Raw genomic sequence first — 20,849 nt, 5'->3', positions numbered from 1 at the left:
TTTCTGTAAAGTACTTGGCACATGATAAGCATGCAATAAATCTTAATAATATATAAACATTCTATCAATATTGAATGCTAGCATTATCTACCTCTCTAAACACACACACACACACACACACACACACACACACACACACACATTAATCCACATATCTAAAAGAGTGGACTTGTTTTCTTTTTCTTTTTAAAAGCATTTTTAGAAACTGGTGTTTATTTTCTGTCAACCTTATTTCCATGTTGCTTCAGAGCCTGTGCAAGAACAGTGTAAGGCCATTCAGTGGTTGGTCCTACCCATTCAGTGGCCTGAGCAGGGGGAGTGGCAGACCAGTCTTCTGTGGCAGGCTGAGCACTCCAGTCTTGGGTAGGGAACTGCTGAATAGGCAGAGAGGGCACCTGCATGCCGTCAGACCAGTCTGCAACCTCAGGCTGAGTAGCAGTGAACTCAGGAGCCGGAGCAGTGTCCATTCACCCTGAAATTCCTCCTTGTCACAGCCTTTTCAGCAGCAGCCTGCTCTTCTTTTTCAATCTCTTCAGGATCTCTGTAGAAGTAGAGATCAGGCATGACCTCCCACTGCTGTTTGCAGGCAATTGAGCCGCTGCATGGGCAGAATTTCCTGGGCCAGTATCCACATCAAGCCCACTGAGTGAGCTTCTTGTTGCATGGGATGGCAATGTCCACATGGCACGGTGGAGAATCTGTGTGACACAGAGCAGTGGTAGGTAGGTTGTAACATAAGATGCCTCTGTGAGATACTGGTCGCTGGCCCTGCAATCAGTAACCACAAGAACCCGTGGATCTGGGAAGGTTGCCTAGATCTGGCTAGTGAAGGTTCCAGGAGTGAAGTGGCCAGCAATAGGAGTGGCTCCAGTGGCAGCAGCACACTTCAGCACGGCCCTCTGGCTAGTGCTCCTGGAGGATATGACACTGGCATCAGCAGGGTTTTCTATGGCCACGATGGTGTGAGCCACCAGCAGAAGCTTCTCCCAGGTCCTCTTTAGATTCATGACGTAGATGCCGCCACTTTTCCTCTTACAGATGTGCTGTTCCATTTGGAAGTCAAGGTTGGTACCATGTAAGTGGGTTCCTGCTGCAAGGAACTTAAGGACATCCTCCTCTTTCATTTGCAGGACATCAAGGGCTCTGGACCTTGTGAAAGTTTCCCTTTGAGTTATGACGGGAATCCAGAACAACACTCTGTGGACCCCCCTCTGTGGGTAGCAGGGAAAGCGAGTAGACTTGTTTTCTAAAACTCCCAAAGATGGACTCCATAGACAGCGTCACAGGGAAACCAATGTCAGCTCCAAATTAAGAAGAATCTCCTAGTTATTCAAAGGTGAAAATGGGAGGCCCGTAGCTGGAGGTATTCCAGTAGCTTGTGGGTAAACAGATAGCAGGGGTATGGGAGGTGATATATGACAGTGAGATGATTGGGTTGACCTAGCCAGTGGCATCCCCTTCAGTCTCCACATTGAAGCCATTGGCAAAGGGGATGAGAAGCTGGCTCAGGGTCAGGCTACCTGGGGCCTCGCAGCAGCTCTGCCCCTTTCCTAGCAGGTGGGATGCTGGGAGTCCTCTCTCCTCTCAGTCCCAGTATTCACAGGGCCAGAATAATTTCTGCTGTGCAGTTGTAAGAATTGGAAATAATGCAATCTAGCTCCTCCTTCTATTAGTGGTTTTGTTCTGAAAATAGTGGAGCTAGGACTTGAGCAAATATTCCTCCATTCACTCATCTGTGCCTGCATTCATTCACTAGACAAATATCTATGGAGCTGTGTGCCCAGCTTCCGTAACAGGCAGGGCCCCTGGAAGGCTCCCAAGCTCCACAGACCTGCTGTCGAGGGTCTGCAAAATCCTAATCCCACTGTCAGGCTTTATTGTCGTGTTCTGCATGGGCACCAAAGGGCAGCGCTCGGTGATGATGAAGCTGGGCTCCTTGCCAGAAAGACAGCAGGAAGTTTTGCCGCGATGTGCAGCCTTCCTTGAACACAGGGAGGGAAACAAGAAAAACCCCATGGCCAATGTCATGATGTGGGAGTTATTCCGGCCATGCTAAGATAATGTGCCAGATAAAGGGCATCTCAAACTCGCCAGCTCTCCCTGCCTCTACCCTCCTCCCTCCCATTCCCGAGCTGTGAAGGTGGCAGGAGGAAGAGAGCTTGGAACCACGGGGACCCTGCTTGGGAGGGATTGTTCCTTCTGGACTTTCTGCCTCCGAAAGTCTGCTTCCATCTCAGCTCCAGCTCAGCTGCAGGTCTGTCACAGATGTCCCCAACCTTGGCCCATCTTCCCCATCCAGCAAACACAGTCACACTTTGACCACGGGCTTACCCCTGCATTATGACTGTGTGCAGGTGTGAGTTTGGCCTCCGCCACACCCAGGGTCCTCTTCAAAGTGGGGTGCGTGGAAAGAAAGTAGCAGCACTGGGGACTTTATAACTTTGGTTTCACAGTCTTTTGCCTGTTTTATAATGTGTGGGATAGACTGGAAAAGTGGTATCCACGGCCAGGTGTGGTGGCTCATGCCTGTAATTCTAGTACTTTGGGAGGCTGAGGCAAGGGGATCACTTGAGGTCAAGAGTTCAAGACCAGCCTGGCCAACATGGTAAAACCCCATCTCTACTAAAAATACAAAAATTAGCCAGGCGAGGTGGCGGGGACCTGTAATCCCAGCTACTTGGGAGGCTGAGGCAGGAGAATCGCTTGAACCCAGGAGGCGGAGGTTGCAGTGAGCCGAGATCATGCCATTGCACTCCAGCCTGAGCTTCAGAGAGAGACTCTGTCTCAAGAAAAAAAAGAAAAAAAGTGGTATCCACAAGCAATTTATAAGTAAATACATATATAATTAATAATTCAAGTATTAATTAGGAATAAAAAGGAATGATCATTGCTTCTGAGCTGCTCCTGGTTCATCACACCAGGGGCAGCTCAGGAGCTATGGTCATTTCTTCCTTTTTATTCCTAATTAATAAATAGAACTTTGTTAATTATAACAACAGATATTATATTTTATAATTATATTTTATATCTTATAATAAAATATATTATTATGTGTAATTATGACTACATGGCTGGGTGCAGTGGCTCATACCTGTAATTCCAGCACTTTGGGAAGCTGAGCTGGGCAGGTCACTTTGAGGTCAGGAGTTCAAGACCATCCTGGCCAACATGGCGAAACCCCATCTCTACTAAAAATACAAAAATTAGCCGGGTGTGGTGGTAGGTCCCTGTAATTCCAGCTACTCAGGAGACTGAGACAGGAGAATTGCTTGAACCCAAGAGGCGGAGGTTTCAGTGAGCCGAGATCATGCCACTGCACTCCAGCCTGGGTGACAGAGTGAGACTCTGTCTCCAAAAAAAAAAAAAATTATGACTATATAATAACATAATTATTATTATATAATACCATAACAATAAATAATGCTGAATACATATTAATAATTGATACATATTAAAGGCGAGTGTTTAGCAATTTTTAAAGTTAGGAATGCGTGATCAGATAATTCAGAGCCAACCATCAAAGACCAGGAGCAATGGTTAGGTTATTTACAGCTTTTCTCAGGGTTCTCTGAGCATAGCTTGCTCCTGGTTGGGGATCTTAAGTGTTTGCGAAATGAATGAATAAAAAAATCGGACTCCTGGTCTTTTGGGAGGCTGGAAGTAACTTGAAGGTTCATATGCGTTGTGTCAACAGAAAAAAAAAATCACAAATTTATAAATTTAGAAAGGAGACTATTTCTTATAAAGGATTATAGCCTGGAAAGTGGCCATTCTGCCAGACTGGAAAACATTGCCTCTGGAAGAGGCCGGCCATTAGCAGATACTTTGAGGGAGGGAAAGATGAGACAGGAATCCATGGGTGGGTTGGCCAAGTAGACATATTCAACAAGTTACAGGAGGAGCTATGAATATTCATGAAAGGGGTTCTGATGTATGTATGAGCAAACGTGTGTGTTATGTGTGCCTTATGTTCTCTTTGGGAAGGAGACAGTGTTTAAATGCATTCTAGTTAGGCAGTGTAGGTTGAAAGGAAAAGTAGGGCCTTGAAGGCACTCAGTGTGCAGCCTCTATAAACCGGCCAGAACCTGTTTACAGCTGGTGGTCTCTTATCAGGAGGAAGTACTGAAATCAGCCTCTGTCCAGTCAAAGCTGAAGCTGTGGCTTGCGGAACAGAGGGGCAGTTAGTCAGCATATGGCGTGAGTTGAAGTTGTTTAGTGTTGCCGATCTTGAGGTCAGTGCTTGTTCAGATGCTAGAGAAACCTTAGAGTCATTAGAACATGACTACAGTAGTTTCTTTAAGGATGGGGTTGTGTCACTTAACCCTTGCTTGGCTTGGCCTTAGATCCTGTTTATAATTTGGTACCTTATTGCCACAAAGAGTCCATTCGATCAGTCTTATGATTTCTATGTTCACATTAACGTTGGTCAGTTATTGTGTTCAAGCCACAAAAGGGAAGGGGTTTATAACAGGGTGAGTCTGACCTCCTGTCCCGTGATGGCCTGGAGCTCAGTTTTTACAGTTTCTCTGAGGTTCTCTTGGCCAAGGGGGGTCTATTCAGTTGGTTGGGGGCCTTAGGATTTTATTTTTAGTTCTTAGTTGAGATGGAATAGTCCACCTTACCTCAATTCAAAAAACAAGTATCAGTGGTCACTGACTGTGTGCTATGTTCCACATTCTGAGGGTTAGGGGTTCAGAAACCATGAGTCCCTTCCCTCTATGAGCTCACGGTGTAGGAGGGGCAGGAAGACAATCTATACAGATGACTCTAACAGTTAAAAGTCACAGACAATGAATTGCACTCGAATTCTCTTTTATTTATTTTTAAAATTAACTTATTTTATTAAAAAAATTTTTTTGAAACAGAGTCTCACTCTGTAGCCCAAGCTAGAGTGCAGTGATGCCATCTCAGCTCACTGCAACTTCTGCCTCCAGGGATCAAGCAATTCTCAGCCTCCTGAGTAGCTGGGATTACAGATGCCCACCACCATGCTTGGCTGATTTTTTGTATTTTAGTAGAGACGGGGTCTCACCGTGTTGCCCAGGGTGGTCTCGAACTCCTGAGCTCAGGCAATCCACCTGCCTTGGCCTCTCAAAGGGCTGAGATGACAGGTGTGAGCCACCGCACCTGGCCTAATTCTCTTTTTATATGAAGACTCTGTCTGATCTTTAATATTTATTTCTCAGCCTTGTATAGTGAAGATGAGGAACTAGCAAAGTATTTCTGAACCTTCAGTCATTTGAGTGTCCCATTTATAATTTTTGCCCTATTTGCATAAGACTATATACATTCAAATGATATTTCCCTTTAAATTGACTTTTTACCTAAATAAGTTTAGGTAAAAAAGAAACTATATTATCACCACGGTTGAAAAATCAGTATCGCTTGCTCTAACGAGAAAGTAAAAGTAAAAATAAACAATAACAAGAGCTAATATCGATTTAACACTGCATACCATGTCATGTTCTAAGCACTTAATGTGGATTAACTCACTTCAGGCTCATAACAACCTGCTGAGGTAGGTGCTGTTATTATTCCCACTTTACAGAGGGGAAGGCTGAGGCTCAAAGAAGCAAAGTAACTCTCTGGAGTCACAGAAGTGATAAACTGAGGAGCTGGAATTGCAGAGTCCAAGCTGGTGATGAGCACAGTGGACTTCTCTTCTGTGGCCACCATCCTACTCTACAACAGAGTCTACAAATTATGGCCGTGGCCAGATCCAGCTTGCCGCCTGTTTTTGTGCTGTTCCCAAGCTAAGAAAGATGTTTTCATTTTTAAATGGTTGGGAAAAAAATCAAAGGAAGAATAGTATTTCATGATATGTGAAGAATATTTAAACTTTCAGTACCCATAAGTAAAGGTGTATTGCAACACAACCGCACTCATACTTTATGACATTTTGTCTATAAACTTTAGGACTTTTTGTCAATGGCTGCCTTTGCCTTTGATTGTGACAGAGACCATGTGGCCTGCAGAGTCTGAAATCGTCTCTCTCTGGCCCTTTGTGGGAAGTATTTGCTGACTCCTGATCTATAAGGAAAATTCTAGCTGGGCAGCGTGGCCGCTGACCTAACGCCTATTGTTTCAAAATGAAGTGTTAAAGAACTAGTAACGTCAAACAGAGACTCCTTCATCGATGTAATGGGAAAGATGAATTGAAAAGGGAATGTCTTTCTTGATAGGTGGATTTAAAGATTTTGTTACTCATTGCTGGGCTCTTGTACTCTTAGAAACATCTCATGGTGGGCTGGGTGTGGTGGTTCGTGCCTATAATGCCAGCACTTTAGGAGGCTGAGGCTGGAGGATCACTTGAGCCCAGGAGCTCAAGACCAGCCTGGGCAATATAGCAAGAACTTGTCTCTACTGAAAATTGAAAAGTTAGCTGAGCATGGTGGTGTGTGCCTGTAATCTCAGCTACGCGGGAGGCTGAGGCAGGATGATCACTTGAGGGCAGGTCAAGGCTGCAGTGAGCTATGACTGCACCACCACCACTGCACTCCAACCTTGGTAACAGAGTAAAATCTTGTTTTTTTTTTTTTTTTTTTGAGACATAGTCTTGCTCTGTTGTCAGGCTGGAGTGCAGTGGCGCCATCTCGGCTCACTGCAGCAACCTCTGACTCCCTGGTTCTAGCAATTCTCCTGCCTCAGCCTCCCAACTAGCTGGGATTACAGGCATGCGCCACCACACCCAGCTAATTTTTGTATTTTTAGTAGAGACAGGGTTTCACCTGTTGGCTAGGTTAGTCTCAACCTCCTGACCTTGTGATCCGACCACCTCGGCCTCTCAAAGTGCTGGGATTACAGGTGTGAGCCACTGCGCCTGACCCTGTTTTATAAAAAACAAAACAAAACAAAAAAAATCTTATGGTTCTTGTTTTACGGAACCTTAGTTGCCCTAGGTAATGTCTAAAAACTGTTCCAGCTCAAACTGTCTATATTCCTGAGAGCTGGGTCACTATTTCTCCCAGCACAGTAAGATCCTGTAAATGGAGTACTTCAAGGGCCTGGCTAAAACCCTCTCCATCCTGCCTAGTGCTAAAGAGTTTATTTTCTTTCCTGGCTTCATTTAAACTGTGAGTTTCAGACTTTACTCTTCAATGTGGCCAGGAAATAACGCCGTGGGTGCAACAAGTTGAATCTGCCCAGCTGTGGCATGTATTGAAATTCATCTTCATTACTGAAAATCTAATTTTGTTTCTCAAAATCTTCGCTGGAAATATTGAACTGGAGCAGAGAATTAAATTAGCTCAAGTTCAAATGTGGTTTGCTGTCATTCGAGCAAAATGAGTCTCTCTCCTGAATTTCTACAACTTCCTGTCCATTATTTTGGTAGACTTTCCTGAGGAAAGTGGTCATTTGCTGAAATCAAAACATAGTAAAAATGGCCCCCATTTTCTAGGATCTTAAGCAGGTGGAGCTGACTTTATTCAAATCCTGGAGCAAAGATGAGACACAGACTTCCGTTCTCTGAGCTGGCCACTGTGTTGGACAGGGGGCACTGTCAGGAGTTACACTGGTTTCTTACAACAGTTTTATTTCCCCCTTGTTGTTTTTCTTTCCTCCTCCTCCTTTCTTTTTCTTCCTTCTTCTGCTTCTGCTTCAAGAAAGCGTCTGTCTCTGTCACCCAGGATAGCTGGAGTACAGTGGCATGATCACAGCTCACTGCAGCTGTGATCCTCCTGCTTCAGCCTCCCAAGTAGCTGGGACTACAGGCACACATCACCATGCCCAGCTAATTATTAACTTTTTGTGAAGACAGGGTCTCACTACATTGCCCAGGTTTGTCCTGGACTCCTGGGCTCAAGCAATCCTCCTGCCTTGGCCTCCCGAAACTCTGGGATTTTGAATGTGAGTCACTGCACCTGGCCTCCTCCTTGTCTTTTAAACAAGCACAAATTGAACTTAACATCTGCGCTGTCTGTTTCTCCTCACATGTACCCCAAGGCCCTGAAAAGTTGGCCTGCCCATCTCTCTAGCCACAGAAAAGTTTAGCAACTTGCTTAAGGTCACTCAGGAGGACATGTGAGAAGCTGGAATTTGAATACAGGTCTAGCTGACTCCTGAGCCTGGGCTCTCTGGATGTTGGAGCCCCTGGATCACTAATGTGAGCATGGACAGGGCAGGGATTGCATGCCCACAGGTGTTAGTAAGTGACCTTATCCTTGCAGAGATGACCAGGGGACAGGATGAGGCACTGATGGCATCTGCTGCAGGGGCCGTGTTTCCCCTCCTTCTAACCTTCCAGGGGCTCCCTATCGCCTTCTGGGCAAAGTCTCAACTTCTGAGCGTGGCCAACAATGTCTGTCCTTCAGAAAGTCTTCCTCTCTACTGTCTCTGCAGGGGTTTGTACTTTTTTTTTTTTTTTTTTTTTTTGAGATGGAGTCTCACTCTGTTACCCGGGCTGGAGTGCAGTGGCATGATCTCAGCTCACTGCAACCTCTGCCTCCTGGGTTCAAGCAATTCTCCTGCCTCAGCCTCCTGAGCAGCTGGGATTACAGGCCCATGCCACCACACCCGGCTAATTTTTGTATCGTTAGTAGAGACGGGGGTTTCACCATGTTGGCCAGGCTGGTCTCAAATTCCTGACTTCGGGTGATCCGCCTGCCTCGGTTTCCCAAAATGCTGGGATTACAGGCATAAGCCATGTTTTCTTAAAGAGTTGAAAGAAATTTTCACCTTAGCAGGCCACCCACAGTCTCTGTTGCAACTTACACAACAATTCAGCTCTGCCCTTGCAGCAGGAAAGCAGCCCGAGGCAATATGTAAATAAAATGAATATGGGAGTGCTCCAAAAAATGTATTTACAAAAAAACAAGCATTGGCCGGATTTGGCTCAGAGCCTAGAATTTGCTGATTCTTTTATGGCAGATGGGAACTGGACAGGTCAGTAGGAATGGGAGTATTATGAGGATGTTGCTAATAATTATTATAAATAATTATCAACAAACAAAATATCTTAAACATGCCCTGAGGAATGAGGAGAGCCCACCTGATCTCTGATTACACAACACACGCAGACGAAATCCAAATTCCTTTCCTGAGTATTGTGTTTTCTCTCTGAAAATCTCAAAGCAGCATTTGTACTAGATGAAATTTAATTTGAACCACAAAGAGATCTACCTTATACAACTAACTGCCTGGTTTAGCCCACAGTTAATTGAAGTCATTGGAGAATCATTTGAAAGTGGATTTTGTTCTCCTCCAATCTGGGGGCCAGACCCTATTCTTGTCATTGTAATCAAGTCCTGTGGTTCTCTTGCTTCGGAGAGCATCTGTCAGTAGTTGAGTGGATATTTAATTCCATTTGCCATTTGGGGTAATTTTCCTGAGAGCTGAGATCAGCCATTCTATCACCAAGGGTGATTGTCTTTAATTAAAGGTGTCAGTAAAAATAGTTTAGCCTGCCATCCAGAAAACCTCTTTGCTTTTCTTTATTGAAAGAATCCCAAATATGAATAGAAATTTTTGGTTTTTTCCTTGCCTTTAGTACCTGCTTCAAAATAATACTCTGCTTTCTATAACAGATTTTGGAATGGGATAGATCCAGGTTTAAATTCAAATTTAGTTATTTGCCTATTATTTGGGTGACTTGAGGACAATCCATTGTAGCCTCTCAAAGTTGTAGGTTCCTTACCTACAAAATGGGAATGTTGGTGCCTAACTCCTTCTCACTTACTCCATCTCCCCACCTCCATAATAAAGATAATCACAAACATTTATAGAATATGCCTATGGGGCAGGCACCTTGGAGAAAATGTTACAGTTATCATTTTGTTCAATTACCACACAACACTATGAGGATGAGATTATCTCCATTTTAAAGATGGGGAAACTGAGGCACAGAAAGGCAAAGGACCCCGTTAAAGTCACATGGTGAGTGAGTGTCAAAGCCAGGACCTGCAGAGGCTATGATGGGGGAGGGCACTTGGGGGAAATGGGAAGGAACCGTCGCAGGGACAGGTCTCACCCTCACTAGCGCTCACTCCATTACTTGCAGAATACATTGGGAGAAACACGCCACTTCTCTTGACCCATCTTTCTTCCACACGGTGAGCTTTTGGCTCCTCAGCCAATCGATATTTCTCTGTTTTGTTCACTTCCATGTGGCCGACATGGTGAGACTGGCCCTGGGGGTGCCTCATGCTCGGGGGGTGCCTCCTAAACCTTGGAAGTCCCTACAGGGTCGCGGGAGGGCTCAGACAGAAGGAAACTAGGGCATGGGCTGCTCTAGACTTTATGGGAAAAGCAAAGGTGTTCTTGAGGGTCCCATGGTATGTCAGGATACGTTTAGCTGCAAGTTACAATGTAATGAACTAACAGTGACCTAAGCAATCAGTAAAGGAGTTTGGAGGTGGGTTACTCCAGGGTTGGCTTGGTGGCTTCACTGTGTCACCAAGGACCAAGGCTCTTTCTGCCCCTCAGGCCCACCCTGCTGAATCTGACTTTTCATCCTTAGGTTTGTGCCTTGGTCACAAAACGGCTCCACGGCTCTGAGCATCCCATCCTTACACAACCTCATTCAAGGCAGACTATAGGAGAAGGTCTCATCCCTATTGCTACTTTTATCAGGAAGTGAAAACCTTGCAAGGAACAAAAACCTCACCACATCTCCTCTTAACGTCTCATTATGCAGAACTAGGCCATAAATCCTAAACCAATCAAACCAAGCTAAGGAGAGTAAAATTACCATGCTGCGGACCATCTACTGTCATTCTTTGGGGTTGGGTAGGGGAGGAGCTCACCTTCCCTGTACATGATAGGCCCTGCACAAAATTGAGGCCCTGTAATCTTAAGCAGGAAGAAAGAGGAGGGACTACATGTTGGGTGAGTAGGAACCACCTCTGCCACCAAGAGGGCCATCGTGATAAGTGGATTAGAAGCAGATCAGTCAATTTCCTCCTCTTGTATGGACCTAAAATAAGATGCCCTGACTCCCTGGATTAGAGAGACCCCACCCAGGGAAAAAGACTGAAGTCCCAACTCATAGCTGAGTCCTCTAGGCTGCATATACTTCAGCTGACTGTGCCTCAGTTTCTCACCTGTAAAACTGGGATGATATGGTACCTGCCTCATAGAGTTGCTGCAAGGATTAAGCAAGCTAACTCACTTACAACGCGTAGAGCTGTGCTTAGCAGAAGATGCAAATAGTATGAATATTGTCCACTATGTTTATTGGGGCCAGGTGCTACCCAAGATAACTGACCATCTCAGTTCTTCTGGGACTGAGAAGGCTCCCAGGACATGAGACTTTCAGTGTTAAGGCCAGAACCATCTGAGGCCAACCAGGATGAGTTGGTTACTCCATTGGAAACACACAGGAGCGAAGTGGGGGTAGGGATTGAGGCAAACTGGGGAGCCTGTGCCCCGGTCATTTGGTTCCATCTGGTTGGTGCCATATTGTTGGCCCAGTATGTTCAGATCTGATTTTTCCAGGAGAAGCTTGACAGCTGGATTTTTATGTTAAATCTCTGAATTTTTACATATTTTTAATGTTATAAAACAAAACAACAAAACACTGCGTGGTCCAAACAAAACACCTTTGCCGGCCAGTGTGGGCCCTCGGGCTGCCATTTTACAACTTTTTCCTCGTTCTTCTCAGCCCCTCCCACTTACATAACGGATGGGATGTTTCTTGATTTGGATACATACATATTTCCTGTCTTCGTAGAGCGGCTCCCTCACTCAATCTTATTTGTTTCTGCAGGAAGTACGGGACGGAAATTAAAGGAGAAAATGGTTCCACAGGTTTGGTGGCTACAAAAAGATTTCCTCGATAAACACTGCCCCCAATCACTCATCTGTGAAAGCTGCATGACGTGAAATTAAACTTGGGCAGAGTTGCGGTGGGTGATTATGTCTTAGTGGCTTAGGGAAATGAAAGCCATTCATCTCAGGCAAATGTGACAGGCAGGACCATTGGCCTTCTGTCATCTCTGGGCTGCCTTCCCATGGCGGTGGTCTATGCAGGCCTTACGTTTGTGCAGCAAATTTGTAAAGAACCAATCAGTGGCCTTCATGTCAGGCAACCTAGGAAGGTTTTGGAAGTGGGACTATTTGCCTCACTGTTAATGAGTATTAGGTATCCCTCTAGGAAGGTTCAAGAGCCCATACAAGCCAGGCGTGGTGTAATCACGCCTGTAATCCCAGCACTTTGGGAGGTTGAGGTGGGCAGATCACTTGAGGTTAGGAGTTCAAGACTAGCCTGGACAATATAGCAAGACCCTGTCTCTACTAAAAATACAAAAATTAGCTGGGTATGGTGGTGGACGCCTGTAGTCCCAGCTACGTGGGAGGCTGAGGCAGGAGAATCTCTTGAACCGGGGAGGTGGAGATTGCAGTAGAGCCAAGATTGCACCACTGTACTGCCTGGCAGCAGAGTGAGACTGTCTCACAACACATACACACAGAGAGGAAAAAGAAAACAGAGCCCACAGAAAACATCTTGTGAATGCTTAAACGCACGTGGCTGCTTTTACAAACTTCTTTCCACTTCTCTTGAGTACCATGTGAAAGTTCTCACTGCCCCCACCTGCTTCTCACTTTCTCCTTCAGACTCTCACATCTGTCTCTTTCAGTCTCAAGAGGTGCTAGAAAAAATGTTGGATTACTTAAAGAAGTGTTTATACTGGAAACCAGCATCACTTGGAAATGGCTGGTCCTGACCCCGAGGAACTTATCTCTGGCGGAGGTCGGTCAGGCTGGTACCCGTCTGCTCCCAACTGACCTTCATTCCTTCCTGGTTGGGTGGTAGGAACTAAATGGCCAGGCCCCTTGGTGTGGGTTTCTGGCTTCCTAGGTTCCCTGGGGTCCCATCTTTTGTTCTCATCATCATCTGTCTGTTCCCAGTGAAGCAGAACTGCTTCAGGGCACTGTTCCTCAAATTTCACTTCTTTGCACACAACCTTCATGGTTTTTGCTCCAGTTATGTACAATTAAAGCGACTATTAACTTAATATTTTTGTTGACATAAACTCTCAAAAGTTTACTTAAACTTATGTCACTAAGGTAAATGGAAAGCCAATATCATGCTCTATAAACAGAAATACAGTGAAAATCATGTTATTGTCTACTAGCTAATACTTTTGCCTAAGAAGGCTCTTAACCTGAGACCTGCCCGTCTTTTGTTAAGAAGGATGATGGACATGTGTTGGAGAAGGGTTAAGGACCTCCTAGCACCATCCTGAGCCCTTCTCCTTGATTTAGTTGAATGGACTGAAGGAGGATAGAAAAAGAGTTACTTACTCTGGGATTCAATGCTGTTTCAAGTGGTGGCCCCTCTACCATGCAAAGTCACCTGGGTTCCCATGCTTTGGGAAACACCATTCCAGCACATACTGTATCTTCAGATCCCACTCGTTCTGGCCTGGAGATCCTCTATAGGGGGTCCCCAAATTGGGTCCTCCTTGAATTAGGAATTCCAGGTCTTGGGCAATTATTAGTGCTGGAGCCATTGTTGCTTAGGGTATATTTTCCCAGTAGATGTTGGCCTTAGATTTAAATTAAAACTCCAGGATGGGGTCCAGAAATGAGCTCATATCAGTCTTCTCCTGGGGGGGTCTTATGAGTGTTAAGGTCTGTGGGACCTCTCATCCCCACCTTAGCTTCTTGTCAGCTCCATGGGGACTTTGAAGGAAGAGGATGGTCTTCCCAACCCCCACAGCATCCTCCACAGACACAGCAAGGAACTCTGAAGGGTATGCATTCACTGAACACATATTAAGTGTGTGCCAAGTGACAGACACTGTGACAGCTATGGTGGGGCTGGGGGCAGGGGTCCTAGAAAGAGGAGGAGAGCATGGATGCAAAGCTCAACCCTGACTTTGAGACGATTGTTTTTTAAGGCTGTTTTTAACACTTGAAGGTACACGTCTACCTCCAAAAACTTTTCATAAACAAATGGGAAGGTTTTGCTTTCAGCAATGGCAGCTAACTTGTTTTAGACAAATCCTCCTTCTGAGAACAACTAGAAAGTCTGGGCATAAAAAAGAAGATCTGATTTAAGGCTTTGGAAAACTACCAAAGGCAACCAGGATTCAAGGGGCCAAGACCCCAGAAGGAAAATAAACCCTTAACGCTCAGTCTGATATTTCAAACCACTTTTCCCCCTAAGGCATTCATTGATTTGAAGGCAGATTTATGGAGCTGGGGCAACAAATACGGGCATTCAGAGCCAGCCACAGAAGGATGGCCCTGGTCAACACCCTAGGATTGATTTAGGACCCCGGAGAGCTGCCGCTTAGAAGTAAGGGAGAACTAGGAACAGACCATCCTTCAGAAGGACTGAAGCTCGGCTCTGAGCCATTAAAATCCGTGATTGAATCAGGTTCATCTTTTCCTAACCCAGTTGCCTGTTAGAAGCAAAATACATCCTCTTTGGAAAGAGACTGGAAGTTTTTTCCATCCCTCCTCATATCTCACTGTTCTGTATTTTATTCCAGCCACTGTTGCCACAACTAACTTTGTGCAGGTGTAACTCTGCATCACCTGTCTCAGCCTTTGCTGTCTCTAACTTCCCATGTCAGGGCTACTCTGATGCCTCTGGCCATGGGAATCTACCTTTCGATCATGTACATGCATCCTGGAAGTGAAACAGAATTAACCACCCATAAGCAACCCTTGATCAATGGGGAATGCGAGTTGGGGAATAAATGTTTCTTCATTCTTTAGGCAGGACATTTTGAGATGCAATTAGATTTTTGTTGTTGTTGTTTAGGAGGTCTTAGTTTGGATCAATCCTCAGTTACCCCCAGTAATGACCAATTCAAGTGTGTACCCATGAATTGGCTTTCTCTCTTTCCCTGTCATATTCTTCTCAGAATCCCACTCCTGTGCACTTGGATTACTAACAAAATTAACTACCTGCACACAAATCAAGGTCTCAGGTTCTCCTTTCTGGGGGAATCCAGGATAAGACAAATACAATGTAGGGGGTTAAAATATTCTACACTTTAAATCTACAAGGTCTAGCATACAATTACAAAAATCCTGGAAAGACAAAAAGGCAAGATTAGAACAAAAACCAAGAAAAATACAGTCAACAGAAATAGGACTATAGGGAATTCAGATACTGGCATTGTCTGACAGGGACTTTAAAATAATAATTATTAAAATGTTCAAAGCACTAGGTGACAAGATGAGAATTTTGGTGGAGAATAACAAACTGTAGAAGAGAATCAAATAAAATTCCTACAACTGAGAAATGCTTGAAAATGAGAGCTCAGTGGATGTGTTTTTGATAGTAGATTAGATGCAGTTGAAAAATTAGTAATCTGAAAAATAAATCAGAACATATGTAAATGAAGCAAAGAGAGACAAAAGGTGGAAAATGAAAGAACATGAGACACACAATATAAGGTGCAACAGTCTAAAACATGGAATTGGAATCACAGAGGAGAGGACAGAGTGAATATGGAAGAAATACAATTAAAGACATTCGCTGAGAATTATTCAAAAATGATAAAAGACATTCATCCATATATTAAAGGATCTTTAAGAACCCTATGCAGCAAATGCAAAGAAAATCATCCCTAGTCACATCATAGTCAAACTGCTTAAAGGTAAAGAGAAAAACTTATAAAGCATCCAGAAATTAGATATGTTACTTTCAAAGAGACAAAGATAACAGCTAAAAATAATGGAAGCCAAAAGGCAATAAAATGATAGCTTCAAAGTGCAGGAAAAAAAACTGTCAACTTAGATTCTCTATCCAGAATACTACTTTTAAAAATGAAGGAGAAATGGAGACATTCTTTGACAAAAGCCAAGATAATTTTTCACCAGAAGATTAACACTAAAGAAAATAATAAATAGTATTTTCCAGGTAGAAAAGTGATCCTCAAAGGCAATTTAGGAATTCAGGATGAAATAAAGAACAATGCAGAGAGTAAATAAATGGATAGATCTAAATGAACACTGATTGCATAAATTAATATGTTTATCTTTTTATATGATAGGTTTATAATGATAATACATTTATTATTGTAGTATGTTTATAATTATTACATTAAGATAATATACAGTTGACTCTTAAACAACACTGGGGTTAGTGGTGGTGACCTGCTGCACAGTTAAAAATCCATGTATAATTTTTTATTGATTAATTTTTAACCAAAATTTTTTTAATTTAAGAGATAGATTTTTACCATGTTGCCCAGGCTGGTCTCAAACTCATGGGCTCAAGCAATCCACCCGCCTCAGCCTCCAAAAGTGCTGGGATTACAGGTATGAGCTACCGCACCTGGCCAAAAATCCATGTATAACTTTTGATTCCTCAAAAACTTAACTACTAATAGCCTATTGCTGATCAGAAGCCTTACTGAAAACATAAACAGTTGGTTAACACGTATTTTACAAGTTACGTGGATTATATGCCATATTCTTATAATCAAGTAAGCTAGGGAAAAGAAAATGTTATTAAGAAAATCAGAAGGAAGAGAAAATATATTTACTATTTGTTAAGTGGTGTGTGGATCATCATAAAGGTCTTCATCCTTGCCGTCTTCACACTGAGTAGGCTGAGGAGCAAGAGGAAGAGGAGGGGTTGGTCTTGCTGTCTCAGCGGTGGCGGAAGTGAAAGAAAATCTATGTATAAGTAGACCTATGCAGTTCAAATGCACGTTGTTCAAGAGTCAACTGTACATAGAATTGAAACACATGACAATAAAAACATTTAAATTAGGAGGTAGTAAATGGAGTTAAAGTGTTCCAAGGACCTTTTGTTTTCTGGCAAATGGTAAAGCACACACACATGCACATATATATGCATGTGTATGTGTGTGTGTGTGTATATATATAAATATGTGTGTGTGTAGATGCAACTTAGGGATTCAGAATGAAATAAATGTGTGTATATGTGTGTGTGTGTGTGTGTATGTATATACTATTTTTTGAGATAGGGTCTTGCTCTGTTGCCCAGGCTGGAGTGCAGTGGCACAAATATGGCTCACTGCAGCCTCGACTTCTTGGGCTCAAGAAGTGATTCTTCCAACTCAGCCTCCTAAGTAGCTGGGACCACAGATGCATTCCAACACATCCAGCAAATTTTAAAATTTTTTTGTAGAGATGGGATCTCACATGTTGCCCAGGCTAGGTTTATTTTTTGTGATACATCACGGATATATGTTGCAATCTCTAGGTAAATCCATAAGACAGTAACAGAATGTATAAATAATAAGATAATTGAGAGTGTTATGTAATAATATATATTGAATATTTTCAAAAAGAAAATAATGAAGATGGGAAAAAGGCCTATACTGGATGATACAAAAGAAAGGTAACAAGATGATAATATATTTAAAATCAGATGAATTACATATTTTAATTAAGAGATGAAGATTATTAGACTGGATAGAAAAACAAATCCAACAATATGCTGCTTACAAAGACTATCATAAACAGAAGGATAGACTGAAAATAAATGGATAGAAAAGGATAGATTAAAAGAAAGCTAAAATAGCTTTGTGAATAACAGACAAAGTATACTTTCAGGCAAAAATATTACTAGAGATAAAGAGTGATATTTCTTTTTTAATTTTTTTTGAGACGGAGTTTTGCTCTTATTGCCCAGGCTGGAATGCAATGGCGCCATCTCGGCTCACAGAAACCTCCGCCTCCCAGGTTCAAGTAATTGTCCTGCCTCAGCCTCCCAAGTAGCTGGATTACAGGTATATGCCACCACACCCAGCTAATTTTTTGTATTTTTAGTATTCTAGAATTCTAGAAAAAATTCTAGAATTTTTTGTATTCTCCATGTTGGCCAGGCTGGTCTCGAACTCACGACCTCAGATGATCTGCCCACCTCAGCCTCCCAAATGGCTGGGATTACAGGCATGAGCCACTGTGCCCAGCAAAAGAGATACTTCATAATGATAAAAAGTATAATTCGTAAGGAAGATTTGGCAATTTAAAATTCATTTGTATCAAATAATGTAATCTCAAAGTCAACAAAACTGAAAAGAAAATAGATAAGCCCACGATCACATTAAGGGATTTTAATATGATCCGATGAAATAAAAAGGTAAGGATTTACAATACTTGATCAACATGATTAATAAGTTGGCCTAATTGATATACATACAACATTGCACCCAACAACTACAGAATACACATTATTTTGAAGAGCTGATGGAACATTTAACAAAGCAGACCATATGTTGGGCCATAAGGCAAGTCTCAACAAATTTCAAAGAACTGAAATCACACAGAATATGTTCTCTGGCTATAGTATATTTAAGCTAGAAATTAATCCAAAGATAAGTAGAAAATTTCCCATATGTTTGGAAAATAAACCATACACTTTTAAATAACTGATGAGTCAAAGAAGAAATTACAATGGAAATTAGAATATATTTTCAACCAAATGATAATGAAAAGATTACATATAAAAACTTGTCAGAATTTTTACTCTGGTCAAGATGAAGTGCAGGGACTGGATTTACCCTTCTGCTTTAAACTACTAAAAAATAGAAAAACAAATGAAACAACATACATGATCACATATAATGGTGATTATATGATTAATTAAATTTCTATAACAGAAACAAGTGCACAAAAATGAGAACTCAGTGGATGGGTTTGATAGCCGCTTAGATGCAGCTAAAGAGAAAATTATTGCCCTGGATACAGGAGCATAAGGTTATTTTTGGGAAGTGATACAGCTCTTCTCTATCTTCATCATGGTGGTAGTTACACAATTATATACATCTGTCAAAACTTGGAGCTGAACACTAAAAAGTGTGATTATCATTTTATGTAGATTATACCTTCATAAAAAATGGGAAACAGACTGGGCACAGTGGCTCACACCTGTAATCCCAGCACTCTGGGAGGCTAAGATGGGCAGATCACCTGAGGTCGGGAGTTCAAGACCAGCCTGATCAATATGGAGAATCCCTGATCCCCTAAACACTAAAAAAGAAAAAAAAAATACAAAATTAGCCGGGCATGGTGGCGCATGCCTGTAATCCCAGCTACTCCCGAGGCTGAGGCAGGAGAATTGCTTGTACCGGGGAGGCAGAGGTTGTGGCAAGCCGAGGTGACGCCATTGCACTCCAGCCTGGGAAACAAGAGCGAAACTCCATCTCAAAAAAAAAAAAAAAAAAAAAAAAAGGAGAAAAGTCTTATTGGAGATATCTAAAACTGTACTTAGAAGGAAATGTATAGCTCTAAATACATATATTAATAAAATAATGAAAAGTAGAAATCAGATCTAAGCATCTGTTTTCATAAATTTGAGAAAGTGCAGCAACTTACACACAAAGAAAATAAAAAGAAGGAGATAATGATCATAGGAGTAGCAAATAATGAAATTAAAAACAAATATACTAAGGAAAGGCCACAAAGCCCAAAGCTTGTTGAAAAGACTAATAACGTTTTTATTAATTTTTGATCCTTAGCAACTGATGAGGAAAAACCGAAAAGGCCTAAAATGATCCGGATCAGGAATTTAAAAAGAGTATCACTATAGGTCAAATGAAAATGAAAAAATATAACAAGAGGATATTATGAACAACTTTAGGACAGTAAGTTTAGATAACATGAACAAATTCCTTTAAAAAAACACATCATAAATCTGATACAAGAAAAAAGTAAAGATATAGAGTCCTTTACTAAGAAAATTGAATCTGCTCTTTCCCTGCCGCCGCCGATTAGCGCGGAGGCGGAGGCTTGGGTGCGTTCAAGATTCAGCTTCACCCGTAACCCACCGCCATGGCCAAGGAGGGATTGCTGCTGAAGGTGTAATGGACATTAATACTGCTTTACAAGAGGTGCTGAAGACCGCCCTCATCCACGATGGCCTAGTACGTGGAATTCGCGGAGCTGCCAAAGCCTTAGACAAGAGCCAAGCCCATCTTTGTGTGCTTGCATCCAACTGTGATGAGCCTATGTATGTCAAGTTGGTGGAGGCCCTTTGTGCTGAACACCAAGTCAACCTAATTAAGGTTGACCACAACAAGAAACTAGGAGAATGGGTAGGCCTCTGTAAAATTGACAGAGATGGGAAACCCCATAAAGTGGTTGGTTGCAGTTGTGTAGTAGTTAAGGACTTTGGCAAAGAGTCTCAGGCCAAGGATGTTATCGAAGAGTACTTCAAATGCAAGAAGTGAAGAAATAAATCTTTGGCATACAAAAAAAAAAAAAAAATTGAATCTAATTTAAAGCATTTAACAAAGGAAACTTCAAAAAAGTCTAGATGGCTTCTCTGGCAAAAAATTTTTAAACATCTATGGAAGAAATAATACAAATAGACAAATCCAGAGGATAATAAAGACTCCTTTCTAACTCAGTTTAGGAAGCTATTATAACCCTGATAACAAAATCTGACGGGAACACTATAAGAAAGGAAAATTTTAGACCAATCTCTCTTTTAAGTATAGGTGCAAATACTCTAAACATATTAACACATTTTAAAATCTGGTATATATTAAGAGTAATATGTTAATTTGTGCAAGAAATTAAGCAAAAAAAGTAATATGTTGTGATCAGTTGGAAATATTTTAGAAATGCAAAGATAGTTTAACATTTAAAATTCATCAATGCAATTTCCCATATTAATATTATAAACGCATACAATTATTTGATTATCTCAATATAAACAGAAAAAAGCTTTTGATAAATTCCAACATTCATTAGTATAAAAATTCTTAGTAAACTAAGAGTAGAAGGGGAACTTTCTTAGCAAACCAGGAATAGAGGGGAACTTTCTTAGTCTGATAGGGTGTATCTATAAAAACCTTGGTAAAATGTTGAAAGAATGGATGCCTGCTCTCATGACTGGTACACAACATTGTACTGAAGGTCCTAGTCAGTGCAATAAAACAGACAAAAAATGTATAAAAGTTAGAAAGGAA

The 20,849-nt window shown here is 42.2% G+C and overlaps 2 pseudogenes across 1 annotated transcript; one reads left to right on the top strand and one right to left on the bottom strand.

Annotated features, from left to right (window-relative positions):
* Positions 1–212: 212 nt before the first annotated feature.
* LOC112632464 lies at positions 213–13,451 on the bottom strand (annotated as a pseudogene).
* Positions 13,452–19,632: 6,181 nt separating this feature from the next.
* On the top strand, positions 19,633–20,142 carry LOC112633501 (annotated as a pseudogene). The gene has a single exon (XR_003121538.1). The product of XR_003121538.1 is annotated as a 40S ribosomal protein S12 pseudogene (transcript).
* Positions 20,143–20,849: the final 707 nt, after the last annotated feature.

This window comes from Theropithecus gelada, chromosome 10 (genome assembly GCF_003255815.1).
Source record: "Theropithecus gelada isolate Dixy chromosome 10, Tgel_1.0, whole genome shotgun sequence".
Taxonomy (NCBI): domain Eukaryota; kingdom Metazoa; phylum Chordata; class Mammalia; order Primates; family Cercopithecidae; genus Theropithecus; species Theropithecus gelada.
The sequence above is the reverse complement of the archived record's forward strand: the minus strand, read 5'-3'. Positions and strand labels throughout refer to the sequence as shown.